General features: G+C 37.8%; 1 long non-coding RNA gene across 2 annotated transcripts in view; it reads right to left on the reverse strand.

Moving 5' to 3' along the window:
* The window catches only part of LOC141411504 (uncharacterized), a 40,432-nt gene that overhangs the window by 11,441 nt on the left and 7,838 nt on the right, over window positions 1–21,153 (reverse strand). The window contains exons 4-8 of one of the 2 annotated variants that reach the window (XR_012436304.1): window positions 15,054–15,130; window positions 8,176–11,406; window positions 4,790–4,849; window positions 4,629–4,674; window positions 2,368–2,508 (exon numbers count right to left, since the gene is read on the reverse strand). This is a non-coding gene — a long non-coding RNA (uncharacterized lncRNA). The remainder of the gene's footprint in view (window positions 1–2,367; window positions 2,509–4,628; window positions 4,675–4,789; window positions 4,850–8,175; window positions 11,407–15,053; window positions 15,131–21,153) is intronic. The other variant, XR_012436305.1, reaches the window with a different exon arrangement.

The raw sequence follows: 21,153 nt of genomic DNA on the forward strand, positions 1-21,153 counted from the left end.
GGATGGAAGCATAAATCAGTACTCTTTGATACATTTTTACAGCATTTGAACAAAACCTTAGTGCATGACCTAACAATTGCACTATCAAGTATATCCAACAAAAATGTACACATACATTAACCAAGAGACATATAAAAGAGGGTTCATACATATGTTAACTGTAATGTGGTGCTTGAGATTTAACACTCCATATATAAGCCCCAACAAGTAACGTCCAGGTCCTTGCAGGACTCTTAGGCCATGGGATTAGAAATCTGCATTTACCACTCTATTACCTATGCTGTTTTGGATAAGACTTTTAAGCACCAGTTTTCCCGTCTTTAAAATGGAAATCATAGCATAGCCTATTTCTTGAGATTATAAATGAAAACTTACTAAGGTTGTTTTGTTTTGCAATGCTGGGATTCAATCCAAGTCCTCATGAATGCTAAGTAAGCACTGTAGCACTGAGCTATAACCCCAGTCCTTTCTAAGTTTTTCAAAGAACAAAATTTTTCAAAAAAAAATTTAATGTCTTTTATTAAAGTAATTCATGAACTGGACAGCATCTCATCTATAAAATACAAAGACTCCTGAGCTGAGCACAGCAGAAAAGGCAGGCAAAATCAGAAACAAGGGATAAAAATCAGATTGTTCATTTCAAAGTTACTGTCCTTGTATGGATTCAAACACAAGTGACTTTTTTTTTAATCATGGGGTCTCAGGTTGATTAGGTCCCAACTAAGTAGTTGTGGATCTACTCCTTTAAAAACAAAATTGGCCTACTTGAGGATTTGGCTATCATCTCTCTGATTTTCCAGAAGGTAAGCTGTTATAAGTAAGCAGGTCGGTTTTGGTTTGGTGACATAGAACCTTAACATGAGTGACTCCATTTTGGGTTGGTCTGTTGGAACCTAATGCAAGAGCTCAGACTAACTCAGTGGCCTTCTATACATTCTATGCAACAAATTAATAGAAGTAGCACAGTTAGAATGGTGCTAGTGTACAGTGTACTAGTTAGAATGATGCTTGTGAACTACTAGTTAGAATGGCTAGTGTACAGCCAACGTTCCATGAATTTATATGGCTATCAGCCAAATCTCTCCATAATTGTATACCTATATGCTCAGGTATATTTCAGGTATATTCAGGTAGGTCTTGTTGGGGTGAATTTTATATGAACATCTCAAATCAGTGGAAAGGTAAGCATCCAGTGATGTTGTGAAAATCAAGTTTGTTGATTTAAACGTGCTGACGTTAGTAGGTGTCATAGGAGGTAACTTTATAAGAATATGCAGCCATGCATTGTTTAACAACAACATTCTGAAAAATGCACCATTGGGTGATTTCATCTTGTGCCAACATCATAAACTTACACAAACCTGGGTGGTAGAGCCTAGACATACCTAGATTATATGGTACTGGCTGCAGTTCCTAGAATATGAACCTGTACAGCACATACTATACTGAGCACTATAGACCATACTGAGGTAACACAATGGTAAGTATTTGTGTACTTGAACAGAAAAAATAGAGTAAAAATATGGTATTTTATACCATACACCATAGAGTATAAAAGATAAAAAAATGGCACACTTTCATAGAGCACATTAATATGAAAGGATCTTGCAGGACAGGAAGTTGTTCTGAGCAAGTCAGCAAATGAGTCGTGAGTAATAAGAAGCCTAGAACATCACTTACACCACTGCAGATTTTATGAACACTGTACATTGAGGCTGTACAAAATTTAGGAAAACTGTTTTTCTTTCTTAAGTAATAAATTAATCTTTCTGTAACCCTGTAAAAAAAAAAAACCCCTAAGGTCAAATACACACATTAGCTGAGGCCCACACTAGGTCAGGACCATCAATATCACTGTCCTCCACCTCCACCTGTCTTCACAGACAATACCATACATGGAGCATGATGACAGGGCTTTCTTTCTGAATCCTCCTGAGGACCTGACAGAGGCTCTTATTGGGGTGACATTACTCCTATGGTAGTTTCCTCGATTATCATACATTTTCTTAGAAGCAGATAATTTGCCATGAACATTTCTCTATTAATGAAATCTTTCTATGTTGAGGTCCATCTTTCTAAACTTTTTAAGGAGTTTACTGAAATCTGAAAAATCTTCTGTTACACCCTTTACTGTGAATTTTCTTTCATCCATATTGAAGATTTATCCTGGGAAGTAATTTTCCTCCATACTCAGCTAATCTAAGGTTTCTAAAAATTTTTCACATCAGCCCTGGCACTCAACTCACATTCACAGCATGTAATGAATAATAATTGTTGAATTGTTTAAACCATCCAGAGATAGCAGTAAACTAAACATCACCATTATGTTCACACCATGATCTTAAAGAGAAGAATAAAGTTACAAACCTCTTAAAAGATCTCCTTCATTGAAGACAACAAGACAAACAAAAATGTGAGAAAGGCTTCTATCAGATATGGAGAAACTTCCAATGACCTGGACTGAAGACCAGACACAGTAGATTCTTCTCAGAACTCGAATGTTCAGGGCTAAAGCACAAAGTTTGTTTGCAATGTTGAAAGAAAAGTATGGACATGATGACAAAAAGCAATGGGAATTTTTCAGGTTTGCTGTCTGCTTGTCTATCACTGCCCATGCAGCCCATTGTTGACCAAAACATTGCTATCCCATGCACGGCTGTATGTATTTCTGAACGCCTATCTTTCTAATTTGTTTAAGTTAAACTTGGAGTACTGATAATGTCTTCATTAAATGTGTTATTTTGAATTCAATATAGTACATAAAATATTTAGATTAATTGTATGCATAGCTGAACACTTGTTTAATCAGGGATTTTCATTTATTTCGAGCCTTGATAATTTAATCAAAGCTTTAAAAGTTAGGAGGAATATAAAAGACACTAAACTTGCTGGAGAAGAGAAATATATTTTTTCTCACTCATCATAAGATTCATGACTGACATCCCTATAACAAAAGGAAAAGAAAAAGTGTAACAATAGATGTTATTTAGCTAAAAGTTATACAGACACAGAGCTTTCAGAAACGAAAGCCTAACAACACAGGAAGCCATGTATGTTCATGCTGCGTCTGATGAAAGAAGCAAACAGTAATGGACAAACATGATTGGGCAAAAAGAAGGATGATGGAATGGTGATAAACTAGGGGGACGTCAACAAGTTCTGTTTGTTCAGATTCTCACCTAAATCTCTGTATGACATTCCTTTCCCTGGCCATAGGGCAGTATACCTATCATATGAGGATCTTCAGGGGACCAAGTGGGGGTGAATCAAACAGGAAAGAAATTCTACTATTCTATAACTTGCTTTAGGAGAGAAAAGAGGTAGGGAGAAGGTTAGAGAGACCTTCCTTATGTGAACCTACCAGTCCCCTTCAGCTCAAAAATACTCAGTCTGTTAAGGTGCTATACTTTAAGGTATATTCTCAGCTTCAACACTGTATATGATAGCCTTGAGGTCTTGGTGGAGAGATTAACTAGATTACAGGAATGATGTCAAAATCCATAGCTAGAAAGGAAAAAATAAACTTGGATCAACCCAATAGAAATACTAAATGTGCCTGGTCAGCAAGCTATAATAATATGGGAAAGCATAGCATGGATTTGTTTATTTCAACTTTGAGCCTGCATATAAGTCTCATTCTTCTAATAAAACATGCCTTTGATAGTCATTTTCTAAGTCTTCAGCTTTCCAATGAGCATCCACAGTCACAAGGACAGATTTTTGATAAAATCCATTTGTACCTCCCAAGGTAATGTTAATACTTTGCCCTCTCAGGAATACTGGCATTAGAGACAGGAGGTCCTGGGTCATAGTTGTGCTGCCCCTAAGGAGCATCCCAAGCTGGGAAGGGCAGGAGGCAGGCTCAGGAAGGGCTTCCTTGGGGAAACATGGAGCTGATGGGTAATGGTGTGATAAACATTGTAGCAAAGAGCTTTATAACTCAGACTGTAAAACTCTAGGGGAACATAAGTGGGGGATATAAGAAAAGTAGTACAATCATTTTACACAACTTGGTTCAGCTGGGAGTAATATAGGATCATGAAAAACACAATACTGATTTAATACAAACTGACAATATCACTATACTGCATTGGGAGAGTTGAGCAGGGAGACAGAGTGTGAAAGAAACAGAGAAAGAAAGAAAAATGTATGCGCTTTTGATCTGGATTAGGAAGAGTAGGCAATAAAACCAAATCTTTTTTAGTAAAAAAACATTTTTTTAAGTAGCAGTAAAATTATTATATGAGCTATAGCAGTAAAGACCCAATGAAAATCTAAAAGAATTGATAGAAGCTAAATTTAGAGATAAGAAGCTTGAATGAATTATTAGATTTGCAATATTATCTTATTTTAAAAATAAATACATGTACTATTCTGATAAAAACACCAAATTTAAAATGTATTAATCTTCAACCTCACTAAGTCTTTTTTGTAATGTTTTTATTAGTACATAATAATTGTACAGGGGGTTTTATTGTTACATTTCCATATATACAAACAATATACCCTGGTTTGGTTCATCCCCTCCATTATTCTTCCTTTTCCTCCTCCCCCTTCTTAAAATCACTTCAACAGATTTCAATGTTCTATATTTACACATGTGTACAAAGTACATCAACCATATTCACCCTCCTTTACGCTCTTCATTTATCCTCCCCTCACCGAGTCTTGATTCTGAAAAGAACAAGACAGATAGTAGTGTTTGCAATAAAATATAGCAATGTACAAATTAAATGGATTAGTATTTTAGGATTAATCCTTTGGCTCTACTGTATGGCTAACATTTTACCTCTAAAAGCATATGGTTACCAGGCCATTCACCAAAAAGTTGAAGCCTGCCAGACTTCAGCTACAAGAAAAAAAAAAAAAGCAACATGTTTATGCTATAATTTATATTTCACAATGAATACTGGATTTAAATTATAAGAATATAATTGGCACTTTAACATAATTTGACAAGATAGTTGCATTGTGCTCATTTTCCCAGAGTAGATCCTGTGTTCTTGGCCATTGTTAACCATTTTTCTTGACTTTAATTAAATATCATTGAAAGGGGCTCTGAGTCCAGACACCATGAGGTTCCATTCTCTCCATTTTACTTGCAGGCCTTTGGCACCATTAATGAACTTCCCTGACCAGGAAAGACACAGTTAGGTCCTGAGGACTTGCAGGATGCTTGAATATGCTCATCATAATTCCTTCTGCTCTCCCTGTGACTATGGAGTAAGAGAAAGAACACAAATGCTTGCTTTTGCTTTTCTCTTTCCTTTTGTGCTCACTCCATTAGAGGAAAAGGAATTTTCTGTCAGTAAAAACTAGGCAGGAAGCTTATAACATGGCCAGGATCAGCTGGTCACATCTTTTTAGGATAAAGGATTCCTAGCCAGGATGTCCTTCATCACTCCAGAATCTCAGTGACAAGAAATTTAATAAATGCAAATTGGAGAAAAGCTTGAGGTATCAATTACAAGAAAAAAATAGGAAAAAAATTGCACAGTATAAGAGAAAACACAAAGAGGAACACGAAGTAATCTTGAGGTTAGATAGTAACTCCAGTTCTAGAGCAGGGTTTGATTGAGAGAGACAATCATGGAAACCCCAACTCCTTTATCAAAGGAAATTTTCTAGATAAACCAACTAGGACTTTCACTATGTTATTGTAAGGAGATGGGGAATTAGGTTTCCTCTAGGGAAATTCCATGTTGGGAGTGAATATGGGTTACCCACAGGAGCTGAAGCCAGAAGAAAGACTCATCTCCTAGGAGAAAGGCTTGCTACATTTGTGTATATTCGGGCTTTTTTTTTTTCTTCAACTTTCCATGAGTTCTGACACTGCAACGAGACAGTGAGAGATATGACAGATACAGAGTGAGAATTTGTCTCTCCCCAGTTTTGGCCAAAACTGTAAATAAGCTCATTTTTCATTTCTCTATATATCCTGTCATTTTCTCTTAATGCAGGAGAGTGTTGGGACCCACAGCCAGGATACATGGCTTGGATCTCTGGAGATATTAGGACAAAATTCATTTTGTGGTATTCCAGTAGGTACAGTAGTCAATTTTCTTCCACAGTTGTGAAACAGTATACCCTTTTAGTTGCCATCTTGTGCCTATGAGGGCCCAAAAGGCTAACATAGAAAAGTGAAATATAAACAATCACAAAGAAACCAGAGCCCAGAATAAGCCATGCCTGAGAACTGCCGTGGTTCTAGACTGTTAGACAATGTGAATCAATCAATTCTCTTTATATTTTTAAAACCAGTTTGACTCTCATTTTTTTTTACTTCCAACCAAAGTTTCTGGCAACGTACCAGAATGTATTAAATGCCAAAAGGTGATGGAGTTTGGGACACCAGGGACAAGGACTGAATGAATCTAAAAATAATCATATTCAAGCAGAGTCCAGAGACAATCAAAGAAAAATTTCAGGGCTGGAAAGTAGGAGATAATTGCTTAATTACAGTTTGAGCACAGACAGCACTTGTAAAGGGGGGCATTTCATCCCAATGGAGCTGTAGACAAGAAAACTACTCACTGTCCTAAACTTGGCAAAAGCAGAAATCCCTTGTCTCAGTATTACTGTTCTCTGTGATGACTGCATAATATTCTGTTGACTTGCTTATACATTTTTTTGAAAAGCATATATTTTTCCCCAAGAGCCTTTTAGATGAATTGGGACAAGATGAAGTGACTTAAAGTGTCTATCTTCATAAACAATCCAGGTATGGCAGAATCTTATATTTGCCAGTCATTTTAAGTGCTAAAGCTTGAGCTTCTGGATAAAATAATACAACATAAATTGCTGTTTTATGCTTCTGAGCAAACATCCCCACTCCAGTCATCTTTCTGCCTCGATAAAAGCTGGGTCAATCTATGGATTGGACCTTTGCATTCATTTCTTCCCTCACATGTAACTCTCCCATTGTTGGAAACATTAGAATTCACTTGCTAGAAAGATGAATTTATTCTGTGGTGAAATTCTAAAATTGCATCTACACAGGTTGCTTATAATTTGCAATTCATTATTACCTATTTCTTCTTATTGAAATTCCTATTCCTGAGTCAATGGCTACATGAAGAATACAGCTTTTAAATTCACATAAACACTTGTGTTTAAAATTCATTAAATATTAAGAGTTTACAAAAAACAAAGGCCAAAATTTAAACAGAATAGACATGATAAGGAAATTATGGTACTCAGAAAGTGAGAGCTGAAGGAATGACTGCACTTCATTAAGAATAAGATGCATATTGCTTACCCGTTTGAGGTCTCAACTTACAGCTAGCCAGGCTATGGTGATGTAGTTCTGATTGCCTGCATATTCAGAACCTTATCACAGATGAGAACATTGTTGGCCACTGACTGGAGTTACGTGAATTGTTAGACCTCCCTATGTTGGGTTTAAATAATGTTTAAAATTTCTTCCTGGTAGTGTTTTGTTAGGACTGCCATAGCAAAATACCATAGTCTGGGTACCATAGTCTGAAGTCCAAGGCAAGGTGCTGCAGGGCTGGTTTGTCCTCAGGCCTCTCTTGCTTTCCTGGCAGGTGGACAGCTTCTTGCTATGTCTTTTTTCCCTTTCCCTTTTCTTTTCTGCGTGTCCAAATTTCTTCTTATAAGGACTCCAGTCACATTGGAATATGGCTTACCAAACAGCCTCTCATTAATCATCTCTGTAAAGGCCGTATCTCCAAATACATTAGGAGGTACTGAGGGTTAGGACTTCATATGTTGAACATATGTTCATATGTTCATATGACTTCATATGTTGGACTTCAACATATGAATCCAAGGGATGCACACCTCAGCCTCTAATCCTGGATGTTTTCTGAAAATCATCAGAAAAATTGTGATGCCACGAACACCAAAACTTGGGTATCTTCAACTGGGAGAAAAAGCCCAAAAGACAGAGAAATGCTGTTCACAAAGTGATTAATTGTGGGAAAATTCATAGTACTTTGTCAGTTTTTCTTTCCCAATGGCAGATAACATAATGAGGTATCTACAATCAGGAGCATTTGTGAAGAACCTTTTCTTCTCAGCCTCGGTGATGTGAGAGGTAGGGCTTGGAAACCACATATCCCCACTTCCCTGCTCATGTCTGCCAGGTAACTCTGCCAACAGGAGTCTCCCATCAGGGAGACTAAAAGGTAGAGGAGAGGGGCAAGGACTTACTCTCTGCCTCCTGGTCCTGTCAGCATTGCTCAGATAACAGAAGATAGTTGTAGGTCCAGCCTCCAGGTTGTTTTGGCAGTTCCAGTTACATAGCACATAGAGAGAGAGAGAGACAGAGACAAAGACAGAGACAGAGTCAGAGACAGAGAGCACTATGACTGGCCATGCTTCACATTGTAGCCCCTCAGAGGTTCTAGCACCAGGCATACAGGGCCAAGGTCCCTGGCCAATAAATCTACCTCTTTTTATTCCCTTACTACAGGTACCATAATGAGGTAACCTTGGCATCCATGCTTGGCACTTTTAGCCTTCCAACACCTATATAGCCAGTTTCCTAGATTACCTTGTCTCAATTTGAAATACCTGGCACAATTTATTTTTTCTGGTATAGACCATATAACTAATACAGTATTTCCGTAATATTTAATTGCATTTAAAAGATCTATTGATCTTTAATTTTAGGAGTTCAAACATCGTGTAGATACTTTACCTCAATTACTCAATTCTTTTGTTGTTGTTTTGTTTTCTTGCAATGCTGGGGATCAAATCCAAGGCCTTGTGCCTGCTAGGCAAGGGCTCTATCACTGAACTACATCCTCAGGCCTTAGTGATCCACTTTTTAAATTTGGAGATTGAGAGTTTATTTTTTAGGCACTCGATTTAGTCTTTACAGTTTCACAATAATACATATTGGTTGTATATTGTTTGTGTGGCTTCTAACACTCTCATTCACTTTATCCATGGAAGGCGTCATATACAAAGGGATACACACACAGATTTTCCCAAGTATAAACTGTGCCTGTATTTTGAAACTTTCTATTGAAGATAAATCTTGATAGAAATAGAAGAGATAATTTTAAAAATGTATATGACAAAATATTCTCCTGCTTTTCAATTATCTTGTGTAAATTCAAATGTCAATGAGGATGACAGAGTTTCCTAGATTTGAAATTTCTCTTTCAGAATGTTGTAATTAATATGTGAGCCTAGCCTTTGTTCACTAGACATCTAAACTTCATGTCTACTACCAGCCAAACCACTACAGATCCTGGGCCCATAGGTCATCCAATTTACCTCTCTAACCTCTGTCATCTCCTCTGCAAAAAACAAGGGGTGAGACAAGATCAGTGAGTCCAACTCAAACATTAAAGGCATATTTTTCTTTCCCTTTTCTCATAAACCTTGTATTTAAAAAAAAGTCTCGTAAGAGTACATTTAAATTTGGATTTCTCAATATTTACTAAATATATAACTTTCAATAAGATTTCAATTTTCAGATTTCTTTTCATTTTTAAATAAACTTCAACTTCTTCAAAATGTTGAGTGTCGTCAGTGGCGCCATTATTACGCTCTGAGTCTCTGCAGGCATTCTGGTCCCACTAGAATCCATCTGGCTTCTTAACTCTGTCCTCTCAGGTGAATTCCACAGTTTATGTCACAGAAGCAGTCTTTAACCTGAATTGTGATCCAAATGTACTTCTCAGGAACCAACATCGAATGGAACCAAATGGATACACACTTCTCTTTCCTTCGGAATCACTTTCTGGATTACTCCCATAAAATATAAGTCCACCAAGTGACTACATCTGGTCCCACAAAATTCAATCATGTTTGAAAAGGTAGTTTTGATATTTTATATATTCATATAGCCACAATGCTGAAAGGGATTTCAATTAATTAATCCCACTGGATCCTTACAATGGCCCTGGGCAAAGGTTGTCCAAACTATACTTGAACAAATCCAACTTACAGTGATGTTCATCTTTCAAACTATGCAGACAACTGTCCCCAACACATATTTCTATTGCCTGAGCCCAAGATTAGTATTCTTATTTCTATCCCATTACTGACACAAAGAAGGCAGCCATTAAATAATATTTAATTCTGAAAGAATGCTCAGCTTCACTCAACTGCATTTACTGCAGAGTTTTGCTTTAGCTCATGTGCGTGAGATGGGAATCAGCACAACCTTTGTTTATCTGCACAAGCAGAGAAAAGGAGACAGTGAAAGCAATCACCTGCAGAATCCAGGCCAACGGGAAAATGCTATTATTTGTTAAAGTAAAAGGGAATTTGGGACTGTCTAAATCATCCAGATTGGCATTTGTTTTGGTTAAATTGAAATAACTGCTAAGTCTCAACAGTCTAAATGCAGTCTTCCTCCCATATGTCACGTTCATTAGAAAGAACACTTATGCCTTCGTTAGCTGTTGTTTTCCTTCTTTGGCAACTTTATATTTTTAGAAAGGATTTGTATTGCCCATTATTCAAGTAATTATCAGTTTCCAGCAGACTTGTTGATTTTTCTTAATTAAACTTAGTTAGCAAATAATTTAAAAAAGAAAAGAAAAATGCAACAGTTTTCCCTTGTCCAGTTATAGTCCTTATTTTATTCTATACCCCAGACTAGAAAGCAAATTGTGCATACAGCAACACTTGTAATTTTACTGTTGCCATCCTAAATCCATAGTTCCTTGTTGTCAAGAAAAAAAAAATTACCTTACTATCCTGTTATTTATTGAGAATAGCAAAAGCAGCTTGTATCTCAAGGCAGGTGATAAAAGGAAACCATAAAAAGAGGAGACTTTGGAAGCTTCACAAAAGGAAAAAGCAGGCTTTCAGAGATACCTTAAACTATTTTGTGGAGGTGAAATTTATGATAATGAATATGGGATTTTTTTTTTATCTCATCCTGGGGCCTCACTCATTTTCTGACTTGAAATTGAATACTGTTGCAGTTAAAATAAATAGTCTCTCTCTTTTCAAATATTTTTGTATGACCAAAAGCTATTTCCTTTCTCATTTTCTTCAGAAAATAATTCTTTCCTTTGTGGTATTTCTCAAGGAAATCTATTTTATTCAATTTCAGATATGATCTAATGTAAACCCTTAAGTCCTGATTGGTGCATGATCATAGGAATCTCCACACCGAGCCTGTTCCTCTACTGCCCTCTTGATCCCAGCAGTGTTAACCACCCAGGCAATGGTTAAGCACAGGCTATCGAGTCAGATGGCCCAGGTTCAACTCTCGACTTCAGGCAAGACCTCATGCATGTTACTTCACCCTTGTGTTTTTCATCTCAACATGGAGGCAACAGTAGTACAAACCTAAATGACCGTGGTCTGTATCACAAAGGATGCTTCCTCCTTAGGTTGTTTCTCAAGACCCCATATTGATACTGGATTACTGATCCTGAATTCGTGTCCAGACGAAATTGGTGAGTGAAGACACTAGAGCAGCAGTCAAGAGTAAAGCAAGTGCAAGGTTTATTGAAAGGATAGCAAAGCTTCCGCACAGGAGGGGCTTAGAGGGACTGAGCTGTAGTGCAGTTGGAGTCTAAGGAGTGATACAGGGCTCTGCCTGCCTTAGAGCCAACTATTCTCTCTTTAAACTTACTACTATTTGTGATTGGTTAACACCTTTTCAACTTCCCATTGAACCCAGCCACCTGTCAGACCACTTCCTCATTGAACAGAACATTCCAAGAAGGGCAGGTTATCTCATCCTGGCCATGGGGCCCGCCACCCACATCTTGCAGCTGCATTCTGTTATCTTGGTAAGAGGCTGAGTATTTCTCTAAGAAGCCTGTTGTTTCTTGTGCCCCTTCAGATGGTTGCTTCTAAAATGTCTCCCTCATCTGAAGTGGAGACACCACTGTCATTTGTTCCCCTCATGATATCAACTAGCTTCCACTGGGTTCAGTCCATGGGTGGCGCCAATGGGAGAGAGCAGGGTGGGATGAAGGAAAAATCCTGGGGCGGAATACTCTCTTTGTTAGGCAGGCTCTCCAGCAGGAGCTGCCTTTCCCCCACAGCTTCTGACCTTATCCAAATGACCCCGTCTCTGGCCTTCTGCAACACTACCTCCTTCTTTTGTCCTTCCAGCCTAAGGGCAGCAGCAGCAGCTTCCTGCATTGCTGTTCAACATCCCATGAAGGCTTCTTATCAATGCCATCTCTAGTATAAATCATTTTCTGCATTAAGTCTCTTGTTCTAAATATATAAGATAGACTTGTCTTGGTCAGACCTGGTTGGAGCCTGAGTGATTGAATGCCTTCCAGGGTTACTGGGAGATGTAAATAAATTAATACATTAAAACACTGAGAATAGTACTGAACTTGGCAAATATTAATGATCATTAACTATTTTTGCATGTTATTATTCATCTAAGTAATAGAAACTCCCTGACTTTTGCATTTCTGGGCATACAATTAAGTTCACATTAACTTTGATACTCAAATTCTCAAGCTTAATTACTTCATCTGTGGGGGGACTCAGAACCTCAATATATCTCAGGTCTCCAGAGGTGATTACATGCACTCCCCAAGAAATTACGCCTTTTGTGTAAAATTCACAAGTCAGCATAACACCTAACATGGATATTGTGTGAGCTCTCCATGCAATATCTCATGGAGTGGCTTAAAACAACCGAAATGAATTCTCTCACAGTTCTAGAAGCTGGAAGTCTGCACCCAAGGTGTTGGCAGAGCTGTGCTGGTGCTAAAAACTGTTGGGAGCAATCTGTCCTTGCCTCTTCCTCATGTCTGGTGATTGCCCCATTTCACACAGCCCATTTCCCTTTGTGCACCCAAACTTCTCTCCACTTTCAAGGATGCTAGACAATGGATGAAGGCTCCCCTAATCTTAACTCAGTTTTTTTCTGTAATATCCGTATTTCTAAGTAAGGTCCTATTCACATGTCCAGGGTGTCAGCACCTCAGTATCTCTGTTTGGGAAATACACATACATTTTGCTTTAGGTAAATATCATCTGTGTGTTACTAATTACTGCCATAAGATGCCTGAAGTAAGTGTTAATAGACCCATTTCAGAAATAAGGAAGTCTATGTGATGGAAGTTAGGGGAACTATCAAAAATAACAGAGCTACTTCACAGTCAGAGCTTGAATTAGGTTTTCTGAATCCCATCCACTGCCTTTCAAATTATATCACTCCACCCTTGAGTTTAGGGAGAACATTTTTCAGAGGATGTGGTGCCCAAGGTCAAAGTTCCAAGTATCCCATTCTGCATTTCTAGGGTCAGTTAAGCAGCCAAATGATGGTCCAAAAGCCAACTTATTCTGCTTAAGTTAGCCGTTGTTGCATAGCAACTACAAAACCACAGGGACATTCAGATAGCAGAACCACATGGTGGAATCACCCACATTTCTGGCTCTGGCTGGCTGTTAACTGATCTGGGATGCTTGTCCTTTCTGCTTCCTCTGAGACCATCAAGCTGGACCCAGGCTATTTGCCTGGTGATGGTAGAGGTTCAGGAGGGAAGTCAGTCCTAATGTGAAAGCCCACATCAGATAGGACAGGCTTATGTGCCCATCATGGCTGCTAATATCCCTTTATTCAAGGCAACTTCCAGAGTTGACCTTAGAGTCAAGGACAGGGCAGGCCACACTACCCACATAGGAACACAGGGAGAGAATTTCAATTTAACAAAACAAAGGGCACAATAATTGGAACTCTCCTTTCAGTTTCTTTTGTTGCCTTTGGTGTGTATGATAGTTTCCTTCTACTTCTGGCCAGTCTCATTTGTTTCTTTGTTTTTTAACCTACAGTGCTGAGGCTTAAACTGAGGGCCTTGCACATGCTAGGCAAGTGCCCAGCCACCTTTAAGTGTCCAAAAGTTTAGAGGCATCAGCAGGACTACAGAACCACTGAATACCTGACATTTATTGCCTCCCCTCCAAGTCCAATAAATGGTCTTCCTGCAGTCTCTCAATAAATTTTGAAACTTCTTGTAATTCTATGGCTGGCTTTCACATAAGGCTTGAGCCTATTCAGAATGAAAGGGTCATCATTTTAGAAATATAGAAGTAGTACTTGTGGAATGGAGAAATGCATACATTTTTTACTGTAGCAGACAGAATCATTTACATCGAACCATATTTCTCTTTTCCCCCATGTTGCAATATTTTTCTTCATATTTTAGCAGAGATTTAATTTTTCATTTTGATACTGTGATTCAGCATCACTTCAATAGCTTATACCTAAACCAACATATTTTAGAAATCTCAGTAAGGAGTTCTCTTTATTTAAATAAAAAGATATTAACAATATTACAAGTGCATTCATATGCTGTTTTTCTCACCAAACTTTTTTTCTTCTAGATTTCACTTGCATACATAGAGATCCATGATTTTATGCATATATTTGAGTATACAGTTGGTTTTCAATAAGTATTTATTGACTAAATAAGTTAGCATAGGCACACGAATCCATTAATTCTCAATCAATAATGGCCATAGGAAAAGAGTCATGCAGCTGGCCATTGTGGTTCATGCCTATAATCCCAGCTATTTTGGAGGCAGAGGTTGGGAAGACTGTGATCCAAGGACAGCCTGGGAAATATGTTTGTGAGACTCCATCTCAATTAAAAAGCTGACATGGTGATATGTGCCTGTCACCCCAGCTGCACGGGAGGTATAAACAAGAGGGTCATGTTCCAGGCCAGCCCAGGTATAAAAGTGAGACCTGCTCCAAAAATAACAACAAGGCAAAAGCGGCTATGTGTCTGGCTCAAGTGGTAGAGCACCTGCCTTCAAGTGCAAGGCCCTGAGTTCAAACCCAAGTATAACCCCAGAAAAGAGAGAGAATGAGGGAGAGAGAAAGTTAGCTACATTGATTGTGAAATTTGTTAGTCCTCTACCATGCTGATTCTGGACTTGGTTGTGTGACTTGCTCATGGTAAAAGTGCCAGTTCCAAGCACAAACACCCAAGAAATTTTTTTTTGGTGGAACTGGTGTTTGAATTCAGGACTTAAAATTCTACTGCTTGAGCCACACCTCTAGGCCCGCTCAAGACATCTTGAACACTGCTTGCTCTCTCGGATCACTGAATCCACTATGAAAACAAAATTGTGCTTACCTGTTGGATAATAGGCCACATGAAGCAGAGCTGTGTCATTGTTTTCACAGCCAAGGCTCTTCCAGACCACTGCTGACCTGAGCAGAAATCCAGAGTGAAGCCAGGAAGAATCAGCCAAGCCTGGCTCAGACCAGCACAACTACCAGCTGATGGGTGGTCTAAGGAGAAACACTTATTACTGTTTTAAGGCACTAAGTTTGAAGGTTGCTTATTCTGTGGCAGTAGCTATCTCTTCCAAGAACCAATGTGACCGGATTACAGATCGATGTAGATTACAGGGGAATGTGGTGCTACATGAAGGAGGAGAAACAGACAAGGTAGAAGCTGGTATACATACATGGTAGTGAGCATTTGTACTTCCCACCCACACTACATATTTTCTTAAAATGAGGCTCCCACTTTTCCTGCTGATATCTGTGCTTCCTCACTCTCAGTCTGTGTGTTTTTTGCGAGCTAGTAATCCAAATAAAGCAAGTGACCCAGTTCTTGCCCAATCGGTTTATCCTATTCTCTGACCTCAGTAATTACTTCAGAGAAGAATATGTGGCCTAGTCATCTAATCATAGTAAATTGCAAGGCTTTGGTTGAGAGTGTAAGGGTTTATCACATAGCACATTGATAATAATCACCAGTCATTATGTTATGGCCACAGGAAGAGAACTCATTTAAGAAAAGACTCAACATAGAGGAAGCAGAACACGTTAATCAGACTTCTTCATCAATGTGACAAACATGAGGGAAATAAGTTTAACGGAAGAAGGATTTATTTTGGCTCACAGTTTCAGAAGTTTCAGTCTACCATGAAATAGCAGTAGAGTAGAGCAGCTTACATCATGGTGGCCAGGAAGCAGAGAGGGAAAGTACCCGTGCGATCCCATTTTCTCTTACTTCTTCCTCTTTTATTCCATCCAGATTCCCAGCCTATGTGATGATGCCACCCACAATCAGGGCAGTTCTTCCTTTCTCAGTTAATCTTCTCTGGAAATGCCCTCACAATCACACCCAGAGGTGTGCTTTACTAATCTCCTAGGCACTTCTTAATCCCATCAAGTTGACAATCAAGTTTAACCATCACACAGAGAGAAGAAGCTGATCTGTACTGAATTTTTTTAGTCCTATACCCATCTGAACCTTGATTGTTGAATATAATTACCTGGTAACATTTTCTTTTTTAGCTAAGTCAGCTTGAATCAGACTTCTAGTTACTCCAATCAAAAAAATATGATCTGATGCACAATTAGGATTTTTGTCTTTATCCAAGGGACACTAGGAAGACACTAAAAGTTTTTAAGCAGGGAATGGATGAGTACAATTTTAATTCCAAAAAATCCTTTGTCTATTGTGTGGGAAATGGGTTGGAGAAGCTCCAGGTTGTGTGTTGGAAACAAGTTAGGATGGTTTTGCAATTTTCCAGATGAGAGGAGATGATAACTTATAATAAGATCAGGTAAAACAAAGCCAACTTTGAGCAATCATCTCACAGGGATAAAGGTTGTTCTAGAGCAAAAAAAATATTGCAAGCATGTCAATCACAGACCACTTTGTTGAAATTCCTGTCCTACACAATTGTGTAGATTACCTCCTGTGGCTCTTGCTCACCCCTTATCTCTCAAAGCTCAGTTTTCTTCATCTTTGAATAAATTTTGTTGAGTAATTTTTTTTCTTCCACCTAAAATTGGGATAATTCCCCAGGCTTTCATTTCATGAAATTAAAGACATTCAGCTCTTTATTTGTTCCAACACCTTTTCTAGTTTGGGTCCAAAGTTTTTATATTTTTGTGCAAAATATTTACATAATCATGCTAAGATAAACACTAATAGTGAAAGGGCTTCATTAGACCATCTTAGCAACAGTGAAAACTTGTACTACTAAGGGAACTGTTACATAAATATAATAGTAGTTAATGATAAACAAACTTTAAAGTGACTAGACAGAAAATATTGTAAGAATGGAAATCTTAAATAGAAGCAAGATTCAATGTTATACAACCAGTATATTTATATTTAGACAAAATTATATAAAAACTATAAATGTGCAACAAATGATAGTAGTTGTATTTTATAGTGTTTACATACTGAGGATAATGTTCTCTCAGATTTCTAAGTTTTCTGATTTTACTTTTTTTTTTATAATTTGCAAAAAAAGGATAAAAGAAATAGTATAATCAAATCCTCTAACTTAGCCCATGGAAATCTCTAAGATTTCCATTTTATAAACTACAGTAAATGAATTTAGACATAAAGGTTGCTGCTAATGTTGAGCTTACTTCATAGATTTGAAAAGTAGCATCCAGGGAGAATAATGTTGTTGGAACTGATAGCTCCACAATCTTTGTCTGCACTTTTGAGATCCAAAAATCTATAAAAGCCAAAGTTTTGGTAAAACATTTGGTGGCAAAACCTGACCTGAACTGACACAAAGGTACTCTTACCACTCAGTGTGAATATTCATCAGTCTCACTGCAGACATATCAGTGTGATTGACTACAGGGATCTCTCCTGACCCTGGTCCCCGAATATACCACATTATCTCTCTAAACTACTGAAGTTCTCATACACCTCTGGTGCAAAGGGCTTTGTATAGAGCACACGGACCTGTACTACTTCTTCAGGTTTGATGATATCATAATGACAACTCGCTTAAAGCATACCATGACCATAATCTCCAGAGCTACTTCTTTTCCCATGTCCACTCTGTGCCAAAAGACGTGCTAGTTCTATGGCAACTTCTCTGTACACTACTTCATTTAATCCTCACAATAATTCTATGAATAAGATTTTATTGTCTCAGACTTGTAACTGAATTAAGTGAATCAAGAATTAACTTGATCACAGCCACACAATGCCCAGCAGTGGAGTCGGTATTCACATGTCTCTGGGCTACTGTACTTCCATTCCCATGATTTTTTGGCTAGGCAAGCTCCATTGCTATATCTCTTTCCCCATCTTTCCTCATCTTTGAGTTAGGTAAAGCCAGTAAGTCATCTCATAAATTGGTCATTCTTAAAAGTTGTGGCCCTTCTGCCTTGTTGGGAAAGAGAGCAATCTGACACTGCTCTCCATGCAGTGTCTTCTTTACTCTTCCCACCAGGAATCAAGGTGGAAAACTCAGGGTGATACGGAGTGATCTTACAACTATTCAGAAAGAATCTAAATGGTAGATGACAACATGATATAGGGCAATGTTTATCAAAGTGCAATCCACTAACGAAAGGCATCACATAAGCTTTATAACCCCATCTCCAGAAAAAACAAATCAATATGACTAGGGTTAGAGCCTTGGAATCTGTACTCATGAAAGCTTCCACCAGAGAAAGTTTGAGACACATTGGCCTGGCAGAATCAGTGTGGGCTTAAAAATGGAAAAGCCCAACACTCAAACACAGGTTCTATCATGTGACCTTGGCCAAGGTACTTCCCATCTCTGAGCCTCTGTTTCCATATGCATAAGATGGGAACATTGTACATTTTTGCTTCATAAGTCATGGTAGAGAGAAAAATGTGAAGTCATAAGGTAAACATTCATAGAGATGTTTCTGAAGAAGAATGGGATGAATAGATCAAAGAATAAATGAGTCAAACAGAACCTACTCACCCTGTCCCTGTGTCCATTAACAAGTTATGTTACTTTGCCTGGGTCTTTCTAGAATTCCCCTCAGTGCCTATTTGATGGCTTAAATTGGAGGTGGCATATTTGGAGACTAAATATCTCTCTTGTACATTTAATACTCCTTTATTTGATCTTGAATCTTAGTTCACACAAAAACATTGACAAGTGAGATAAAAAAAGGATGTTTGCAGGCACAGGTGGTGCCAGCTGTCATTTCCAAGCCTTGCTCACAGTGAGGAACACACCTGAAAAAAGCCCAAAGCCAGACCCACTCCAGCCTCCCCTGGTAATAATGTTATTTGTATGTAGAAAGAACTGTTGAGCACAAACTCTTTCATCACAACCAGATACAGGCCTCTTACACTGAAGTAGGCCCCATGTTTGATCAGCTCATGGTTATAAAAATGCCAAATTCTGAGTCTCAAGAAAATCCTCTTTCTATGGCCATTATTTTCTTTTTGTAAAGCTTCCTTTGAGTATCATTAGAAGTGTGCAATCCATTCTGAAATAACATACCATAGAGAAGTATGCCATCTTATGTACTCATCTTGTCATAGAAAATGAGTTGGTATTATGATTCCATTTTTCAAATGGGAAAATTAGATATACTGTGTCAAGGTCAAACCTTTTTTACATCTGTAGATCTCATGGTTTATGTTCTTGGGCATCCACACATTCCTTTATTAGTTAATATTCCAATTTTAAAAGCATTGGAATTTTGTTTCATTTGTTTTTAAGGAAATTGACAAATTTATATTCTCTTAAGATATTTTTTATCTTTTTTTTTTGGTGCTATTAAGGTTTGAACTCAGGAATGGCACTTGCTACACTAGAATTACACCACTTGAGCCACACCATCAGAACTTTTTAGCTTTGGTTATCTGGGGGATAAGGTCTAGCATTTTTTTACCTAGAAACAGCCTGGATTATGACCCTCCTATCTATGTCTCCCATGTTGGCATTAGAGACAAGTGCCACCATGCTTGTCATGTTGGTTGATCTGGGCTTTTACTAATTTTTTGCTCAGTGACCTCAAACCATGAACCTCCTGATCTTTACCCCCATGCAGCTGGAGTTACAGACACAGGCAACCATGCCTGATCCTAAAATTTCTTTTCTTTTCTTTTCTTTTCTTTTCTTTTCTTTTCTTTTCTTTCTTTCTTTCTTTCTTTCTTTCTTTCTTTCTTTCTTTCTTTCTTTCTTTCTCTTCTCTCTTCTCTTCTCTTCTCTTCTCTTCTCTTCTCTTCTCTTCTCTTCTCTTCTCTTCTTTCTCTTCTCTTCTCTTCTCTTCTCTTCTCTTCTCTTCTCTTCTCTTCCTTCCTTCCTTCCTTCCTTCCTTCCTTCCTTCTTTCTTTCTTTCTTTCTTTCTTTTTCTTTCCTTCCTTCCTTCCTTCCTTCCTTCCTTCCTTCCTTCCTTCCTTCCTTTCTTTCTTTCTTTCTTTCTTTCTTTTTTGGCAGTACTAGGGTTTAAACTCAGGTATTCACCTTTGCCATTTTTTAAAAAGTACATGTTTGATCAGGAGAAATTTTATCAACTTGTTTGTTCAAAAGGTTGTATCAAAACTCTTTGGATAGACTTAATTCCAAACTACAAGAAAATAGTATCTCAGAAACTGTGCCCTTATGACTTCAGTCTGGATCACATCTCTAAGACCCCACTTCTCAGGGTCCTTTATTCAATTAACTGATATACTATATATAACAAATAATAGTCATTTTTATTCAGTAAATTATATAATTTTTTAAAGAATAAAGCACATGCTATGGAATCTGACATGCCTTGATTCAAACACCAGCCCCTCTATTTCCTGTGTCAGTTAACCATATAACATAGATGCAGAAATTCTCAATAAAATACTGGGAAACTGAATTCAACAACATATCAAAAAGATCATACATATGATCAAGTCAGTTTCATTCCTGGGATCCAGGGATGGTTCAACATATGCAAATCAACTAATGTAATATAGCATATAAACAGAAGCAAGGACAAAAACCACAAGATAATCTCAATAGATGCAGAAAATTTTTTTTGACAAAATACAACATGCTTTCTTGTCAAGAACTCTGATGAAACTAGGAAGACAATGAAACTACTTCAACATAATAAAGGATATCTACAACAAACCTAAAACCAACATCATAGTAAATGGAGAAAACTGAAGTCACTTCCTCTAAAACCAGAAATGAGACAAGGTTACAATTCTTCTCACTCTTATCGAACAGTGCTGGAATTACTAGCTAGAGCAATAAGACAGGGGAAAAAAAATAAAGGGGATTCAAATAAGGAAGGAAGAAGTTGAATTGTCTGTACTTGAAGATGATATAATCTTATACCTAAAAATCCTAAAAACTCAACCAAAAAAACTTCTTAGTTCTCATAAACATATTCAGCAAAATAGCAGGATACAAAGTCAATATATAAAATCAGCATTCCTATTCACAAACAATGATTTCTTTAGAAAGAAATCAGGAAAACAATAACATCAC

This window comes from Castor canadensis, chromosome 10 (genome assembly GCF_047511655.1).
Source record: "Castor canadensis chromosome 10, mCasCan1.hap1v2, whole genome shotgun sequence".
NCBI lineage: Eukaryota > Metazoa > Chordata > Mammalia > Rodentia > Castoridae > Castor > Castor canadensis.